Below are 8495 nucleotides of genomic sequence, written 5' to 3' on the forward strand. Positions count from 1 at the left end.
TGTGTCAGTTTGGCACTTAATGAGGAAATGCAATAAAAAGCAAGCAAGGCAATCAAGAACCATCCTTTACCAACATTGACATGGCCTTATTTTTCACAAAAAAGTCCACTGTTTTATAAGTAAACAGATTAACAATTTAATTCTAAACATTTCATAAAAGTAGTGCAAGTACATTTTCAAGTGTAGTCATCAATAATGCTAAAAGCATGGGATTCATAGGGGCATCTGAACCATGGACAGTTCTTCCCAAGTCACAGCAAATCAACATTTTAATATTAACACTGAAACATGGACATGATGACAGAGGATATATCATTTAACAGAGACGTTCACACAAGTTTCGCAATCCATACTTTTCAGAAAAGAAGAAACAAAACTGCTGGCATGTTTTCTACAACCCAAAGAAAGGACCTGTAGGGTTTTACATGATACAGTAACTCTTAGTTCAACACCGTCATGTAACTGCACCTTCTTTGTCTTCAATAATAAAACTTTGTACATCACTGAAAAAAAAAAAAAAACATTCTCTGGTCTCGTTTTTATTCTCTATGTGTAATGGTGGCCATTTATCACTAGATGGCAACCAATAGCTTCAGTTGAGTTGGTCCTTTTTAGATAGATAGCTAGATAGATAGATATGGTCAATAGTATATGGACACCTGAACATTGCATCTACAAGTGATTGTAAAAAATAAACAATATGCTGCTATAACAGCCACCACTCTTCTCATAAGCTGTACCACTTTCTAATAAATCATCCTTTCTAAAGAGTTAGTCAGTTGTGACTAATGGCTTTATTAATTTAATAGAATAATACATAATTTATAATGCTTTATAGATGAGTTATAAGCCATTTGACATTATTTATTTATTATTACCAGATAGAAAAAAGGATACACCAGCCAGGGGGATTTGTCAGAACCTGGCAACCAAAAAGTTGTTCTTATTGCTGGATTATAACAGATCCATAGCAAAACTGTTCTGTAAAGCATTAGTAAATGGTTCATTAACCACAAATAACTGGTAATAATTAGATACAACATATAAACCCTTTATAAAAGGTGATTCAACAGAAAGTGGTACCTGGAAAAGTTAGTTAGGTTGGCCAGTGACAATGGGCAAAAAGACTTGGCTCAAAGTCAGCAGTCCAGTTCATCCCAAAGGTGTTGGGCAGGATTGTAGTCAGGACTCTGTGCAACCCAGTCAGCACTCTTGGTGGACAATATCATTGCATGCTGTAACATTAAGATTTACCCCTAATTGGAACTTTGGGGCCTATCACAAACTATGAAAACAGCCCCAGACCAAAGGTACACAAAAGCATATGGCTGTTAAATTAAGCCATTGTAACTCCCTCCTTGTATGCATATGTCAGCATAAGGTTGATTTATTCATTGCTATTGCCTGACAGATTTTATTTAACAACCTATTTAACAATCGTTGGCTGATGTCAATGAAAAAGCAAAGGAACGTTTTCATGCCACATGCTCAACCCCAGGTCAGCCAATTTGTTAAGTGTTGTGAGGCCAGGATTTAAGTTGAAAGGGTGATACAAATAGGAATTGATTGGCTCATTAATAAAAGTCAGGTGATGGCAACACAGCACCTAAGGCTTATTTACTCTCTGTAGCACCTGGGGAATTGCAGATGTCTTTACTACTCAAAGCACGGACCAGAGGACAAGCATCCAGCAGAGACAAGCATCTGAAATTGAATGTATACGATTATGAATAGGTGCATACTATCATTATATAACCAGAATGGAAAATGCATGTTTGTGACAGCAATGTACCAAGGACCCAAGCACTCAGAGTTTTGCTGTGAGTCATGTTTTTTTACTGTGGAAAACACTGTTTAAATAAATGTTTTCTCTGGATTTTCTGTTTCCGTTTCTTGCAGCCCATCTGCTCTGGACATTTATTCAAAGATGAGAGATTTGCGTATTAAACAGCATCATTAGATTTAGGTAGGACATTGACCCTTTGGTGATGAATGATAAGACCCAACAATCAATGAAACCATTAGTGAACCGACTCTTACGAGAAACCTGTCCAGAGAGAGAGAGGTCAAAAACAGATGGACTGTATGCATTTTGGTAATGGTATATGTGCTGACATGTTTCACCACTGACAGCAATGCAATAAAATGTATCTCAGTGGCCTCTTCATACACATTTACAGGTACAGTTTCTTTGCATCTCTTCAAAGGAACAAACAACACAGATACCCTCTGACTGATTGCACTTCAAATGTATAAATAAATTAATTTCCATGCTGTGTCTTGATGACCTCAGATCAAATTGTAACAGATGACTTTCTACATTCACAGCTGAGAGGAAGAAGTGACTCTGGTGTCCTTGGCACCAGCTGTGTTTGTGTATAGGTCTGGTCTGGTGGTCTCCATGTAAACATTTAATTTATGTATAGTGTTAGTTAACATTAGCAAAAGGCCATCAATGTCCACCAAGGGCAGACACAGGTGACCTTCCTTTCTCTCTCCGCCACACAAACACATAGAAAGACACACGGGTCCGTAATGATGACGGGGGAGGGGATTAACGGTTGTGTAAATGATATTGGTGCAACATATATCACAATTTAGATTCATTACACAGTGGCTGCATTTCAGACCAAGGTTTTCGCAAAATAAACTAGGGCGATTTGTACTGCTGTAATGCTTCATGACTGCAATTGGTTGTCATTCTAATAACCCTATGGAAAAGTTTGGCTTTCATATTGATCTATAAATGTGTGAAATCATAAATGTATACACATGAAAAAACAGAATCATATATAGGAAAGATGTATAATATGAAAGAAAAAGGGATTTATAACTGAGGTAAATGTGAAAACCTTATTCTTAATTAACTATATCATCACGTGTGTAGCTTCAGTGTGTAATTCGAATGTGTTTGTTCTTTAAAATGATATTATTTCATTTCTGGGTCAAGAATATAATAGTAAAAAGTGTGAATCCACATATTGGTTCCTGTAGGAAAATAATACCTTGGAGTAAACCTAATTGAGTACACACAGCTTATCATTAATCATTAGACAATTACTGAATTGGATTGATCTTAATTCCCTGAAGGCTTTTGCCCAAAGCAAGTCTAGTGATCCATTTATTAGACTGAAGCAAGGATAGGGCAATTTTATTAATGAATATAACCTAACCTGACTAATTAGCTTGATATACTAGTTATTAGACAGCAAAGTCGCAAGTATGTAACAGTGCTTGCATGTGCACACATTTAGAAAAGATAACCAGAGAGCTGTGTACCAATCAACATTTTAATTACATTATGAGCAGGTACACGATCAGTTGTGTGAATTTGTGTGCGTGAAATTGAAGTGAATTTTCTACCACAATTTACTACCCTCTTAATACTACATGCAGTTATTACATAGTCAGTTTCATCCAGACTTAGACTGCATGTTAAAATAAACTAGTTAAGGCTATAAATCTACACTGCAATGACCTGAACACTAGTGAACATGTTGATGGAGCCATGTGCTGACTCCCTTTATTTATTTAAAGAAAATACATAAACAAAATTTTGACAACTTACATATGATGTAAATCACAGTGAGGACTTACTGTAGTAATAATAAACCACATCTTTTTGGTTTCTTTTGAAGAACATGAAAACATCACAAGTCCAGCTGGTTCACCAGTAAATAATTCAGAACAAAAGGAAAACTGAAAACTGTCGATCTTCTTAAGTGAATCATGCCAGTCAGACAGCTTTTAGTTTGCACCCATCAACAGACTTCACACACACCTTCATCTCAAATACAGATGGACCAAAAAAACTATGATTTTGTGGTGGTTGTGATGTTTATATAATTTATGGTGTGTTCATCAGAGATTATACCATGTTGTACCAAACTCCTCTCTACCTCAAGCTTCTACATTTATTATGAGACTCTCCAGATCTTGTCATTCCCTACCTGTCCACCAGATGCCCTCAGACTTTACTAGCAATTGCCAGTCACCTGATCTTGCTCCGTACGCCATATACAAATAGCAACCACTTCCCAGTCGGGCCTGTTAACTGCAACTGAGTTTAAAGACATTCTGTCAGTCTGTGTGACTTGCATTACTGACTGTCCCCTTTTAGTTTTATGCTTTGGACTGCATTTATGTTGCCAAACTAAAGTCTGCTTTTTGACCAAGTTGCTTTGATTTTACCTGTGCCAGTGCCATGCAATTTCTTCCAATGGCCCATTATTCTGAAACCCCTATAGTCCCAGTGGACCGAAAGGCCATTAGTCCAACATTCCAAAAACAAATGCCCATTGCTCCAAAACAGTTGCCTATTAACATACGTATCTATTATCCTTAGAGAAACATTAGTATTCATTTGGAGTTGTGTTTCAGGTGAAATAGGAGTTAAGGAAGACTCTTAAAAAGCAATAGCCAAGCTTGGAATTTGTTTGGGATTGTTATATTTTAAAGCACATGCACATATAGTATGGATCCCAGCTATGTGAAGAAATAGAGATGTTAGAAAGTATACTTATGGCCCAAGCCACACAGGGGTAACAGCCAGCAATGAGGTCTGTCCTGGTGGAGAAAGGCATGACCAAGGGTGGAGGATGGTTATATCCTGTGGCCTACCAATCAAGCCGTACCATGTGCTGCCATGTTGTAGGGGGATTTTGGGTTTAATTTGTTTTACTTGTAGTAGTTGTAGCTGGCGTCCATTTTGTTTTCCCCTTGTGGGTAAATTGGTTTGACCAAGCCACTATATATGTTCCATTGTGTCTCATTCAGGGAGGTCAGTTTGTTTAGTTCATATTCTGTTTGTTGTATGCTGTTTTGAGTGTAGTTATATTTTGTTGACCTGTTTTATAGGCCTAAGATGTTAAATTCTTGGTTTCTATTGTTTGGTATTTTTGGGTAAATAAAAAAACCCCTATTTTTCAACAAACTCCTGGTTTCCTCATTGCTTGACTGTTTAGTCCCTGACATGCACTGATGTCATTTTTGTGATATTTACCAGCTTTATGTCTGTAATGGTATACATAACACCATGGCAGCTTCTGTGAGATCGATCTTACTGGAAGGACACAAAGAAAAGGAAGGTGGGAGGCTGAAATTGAAGATTGCAGACTTTGTTAAATAAATAGTCCTTGATTTGCCTACTGCAGATTTCTTTTGAATGGAGGAAATGACAAGGACTCCTTTATCTTTCAGCAGAGAGGCTTTACAGGAACTGAGTAAATCCCTCATCTACGTATGATCTATGGTGGAGAAAGACCATTTGTTATGTTTTGCTAAAGGAAAGGTATAGTTTATATAAAATGGTAGTTCTTGCGAAGCCAGTGACGTTTTCTGGATTCAAGGTAAGGAAAATGAGCTCTGACTTACAGAGCTTATTCAATCATAAATTTTGAACATAGGGGAAGAGATGACACACACAGCACACACACACACACACACACACACACACACACACACACACACACACACGTACGTGAGACATTTAAGGAAATCTTGAATACAGTCTCAGATATACTTTTGATTTGTGGTGCAAGGTGGAGTTCACATTTCTGTCTATATCAATACTTTTCAGTCCTTTTGAACAGATATTGATCATTGTGTTGCTGCCTCTGTGAGTCTGAAGTTGAATTATCAGTTTTTGCAGTCCAAACTGAAAAGGGGCAGATACAGTTATAAGTTAAACATCATTGTGAAAGAAATGCTGTTTGCTTGAGGTCTTATTGTACAAGTGACCCGGTGACTGAAGTAATCATAAGTAGTTACCTTTCAAGACTGAAAACCCCAAATTGAAGTCGACAGATTTTTATTTAAGAGTGATGATGTCTGATGCCAATCATGATTTACCCTGTAATTTCCAGAACGATCCACATAAATTATAGATTGATTGGTCAAGGATATTGACTTGGATAACAGACGGATATTGACTAAATGTTCTTACGTACATCTTGCTTTCTCTTTTTCTTTCACTATATTTCAGTTCACTCTGAAGTGATATTTGAAAGGCACAGAATTCTAATTTACTTCAGTTTACTTACTTAAAATCTTACAATGTCACTGACAAGAAATTATAAATAGGCCTACATTTATTGATTTTGAACATGAATTACCACTATATAACTACTTCTATGAATATCTACAAATACTACAATACTCATACTTCTACTAAAAACACTCACTTGCCTTAGTTTAACTTAATGGAGATATAACAGAAATTAGCTAAGCAATGCGGAGAGCTGCTGAGTCCATTAAGGTCGCTCAGTGCAGCTCAATAAATCCTTCTCAGCAAAATGAACAAAACATAATTGAACTCTGAGCAAACAAACATAATTGAACGCCAAGCAGAGAAAGAAACAATGCTACTAAAGCACAATAACAGCAAAAAGTTTTCAGCTAATCCCATGTTTGTAAGAGGAGTTTAAATTAAAATTGTTCAAATTAAACTTGAGCACATGTCATCATGCTGCAGGAGGAAAGAAGGCTGCAATGGGCATACACTGGATACTGGAGCTAAAATGACTGTCCTGGCCCTGGGAGAAGGATGACCTTCAAGGCTGTTTGACCTGGACAGTTAAATAGATTTCATTGTGATCACCAGATTTCCAAACTAGATCCCATATCATAAAATGTTTCTGTGACTCCCTTTTTGACCTTGACTGATGCAGACTAAACTGTTTTCTAAGGGACACATCATACCTGCTCTTATAATCTAAAGTGATGTACCTTATTTCTTCAAGATCCCTTTGTTTCCCCTCTCCACATGGAGGTTGGAGCACACAAAGTTGGCCACGGAGTAGCACCCTGGTGCTGGTATAGTTGTATCTGCCAGTAGCTGTTTTTACATTCATTAGTATTCAGTGGGAGTAGCACGGCTGATCTTACAGAGCCTTGGGGGAAGTCTTTGAGATGATCTTCTGATTCTGACAGAGCCGGATTCACCTTTACCAGAGCAGTGTTTTTGTGTAGTGATACACAATGAGCGGTACAACTTGATAGCAAGTGCAAAAAAAAAAAGCCTGTTGGGGGTTTATTGTTAACTTAAATTTTAAATAATTTTCAAGCATTGGCCTGGTTCAACATTAAAATGGTTGATTCATGAATTAAGAAAGCAGATTGTTAAGGGTTTGTCAAATGTATGGAGGTTAGGATGACAGCAAAGGGAAACGACATTCATCGCAAGGGCTTTGTCTAACCTCTGGAGTAAGGCTCTGTCTTTGTGGAAAAAGAAAAAAAGGGAGCAGAAGAGAGAATAGACAAGACAGGATAACACACAACAGTGAAAAACTGAGCAACATAAATAAGACAGTCTGATGATTGCAAAGTGAATGACTTGGAGGCAAATGCACAGTCTTGGTCTTCGAATAGGAAATAATTTGATGATTTATTGATGCTTTGATTATTACTTTGGCTTCTTGTCAGCTCTAATTAACAACTTGGCAGAAGTTAAAGTGTGTGTGTGTGGTGACCTGGGCTGATCTTGTGATTAGAAAGGGATCCTGGAGAGAAGCATGATTGGCGTATCTTGAGTTTGATGTAATTTTACAGAGGTTAAATGAGCTGCAAAGCTCACAAAGCCAAAGAATAGGGACTCTTGAGTATCATTTGTGGCTGGAGACAGTGTTTGAATGAAGGCAGTGAGGTTCGAAGTGAAAAATATAAGCTCTTGGAAGTGGAGGTTCTTTATTCTTTTCCTTGATAGCCACATGTGTATGGAAATGGAAAGTTGAAGGTCAGAGAGAACCAGTCAGCAGTTTAAAAGAAGAAAATTGTGGCAGTGAGATAAATGTGAATGAATGAAGCTCAAAGGGGGAATAGGTCTGGGCACATGTGATGAAGCTCAAACAAAAGCAAATTGAAGGTCTTCAATTCCACAATTCCATCCAGCCATGTAGGAGGAAAGGGGGGAAGCTATATGAGGAGTGGAGGACTGCACCTGAAGGTTACAAAGAGGCTGGTGATAAGATTTGTTCTCACAGAACATGACAGTAAAGAGCCACTGGGCTCCACATTTGCCCCATTCATTTTCTATGGCACACAAACAAATCCCTTTGCAAAGCATCGTGGGATTCAAGGCAACACAGCAGTCATGTGAGAGAAAGAGGTCAAAAGTTGAAAAATTGCAACTTTATTCAAATGAGGGTGAATGCACCCCGCTCCATATGCAGTATTTTGCTTAAAAACTGACAACAAAAAAGCGCTGCCGTGGTAACTCAGGAAGTTTAGTGTTGACCTGCTGTGAATGTTTGTGGAGGAAAAGATCTTTATTGTACTTTCTATGATCCTTCTGTCACTGGCCTCCTGAATTAGCACTCTCCAGGTAATGAAAACAAGATATTTCCTAATCATATATAATTATATATATATATAATTAAATTACAAAACAAATGTCATTAAAATCAGTCACAGTTACTGACTGAATTAAATGATAGTTACTTATCAAAATGTTGGTGATTACAAAGGGGTTACATCTGAATAAATTCGTTCCTCAAAAA

The sequence above is a fragment of the Dicentrarchus labrax genome, unplaced genomic scaffold (assembly GCF_905237075.1).
Source record: "Dicentrarchus labrax unplaced genomic scaffold, dlabrax2021, whole genome shotgun sequence".
Lineage (NCBI taxonomy): Eukaryota > Metazoa > Chordata > Actinopteri > Moronidae > Dicentrarchus > Dicentrarchus labrax.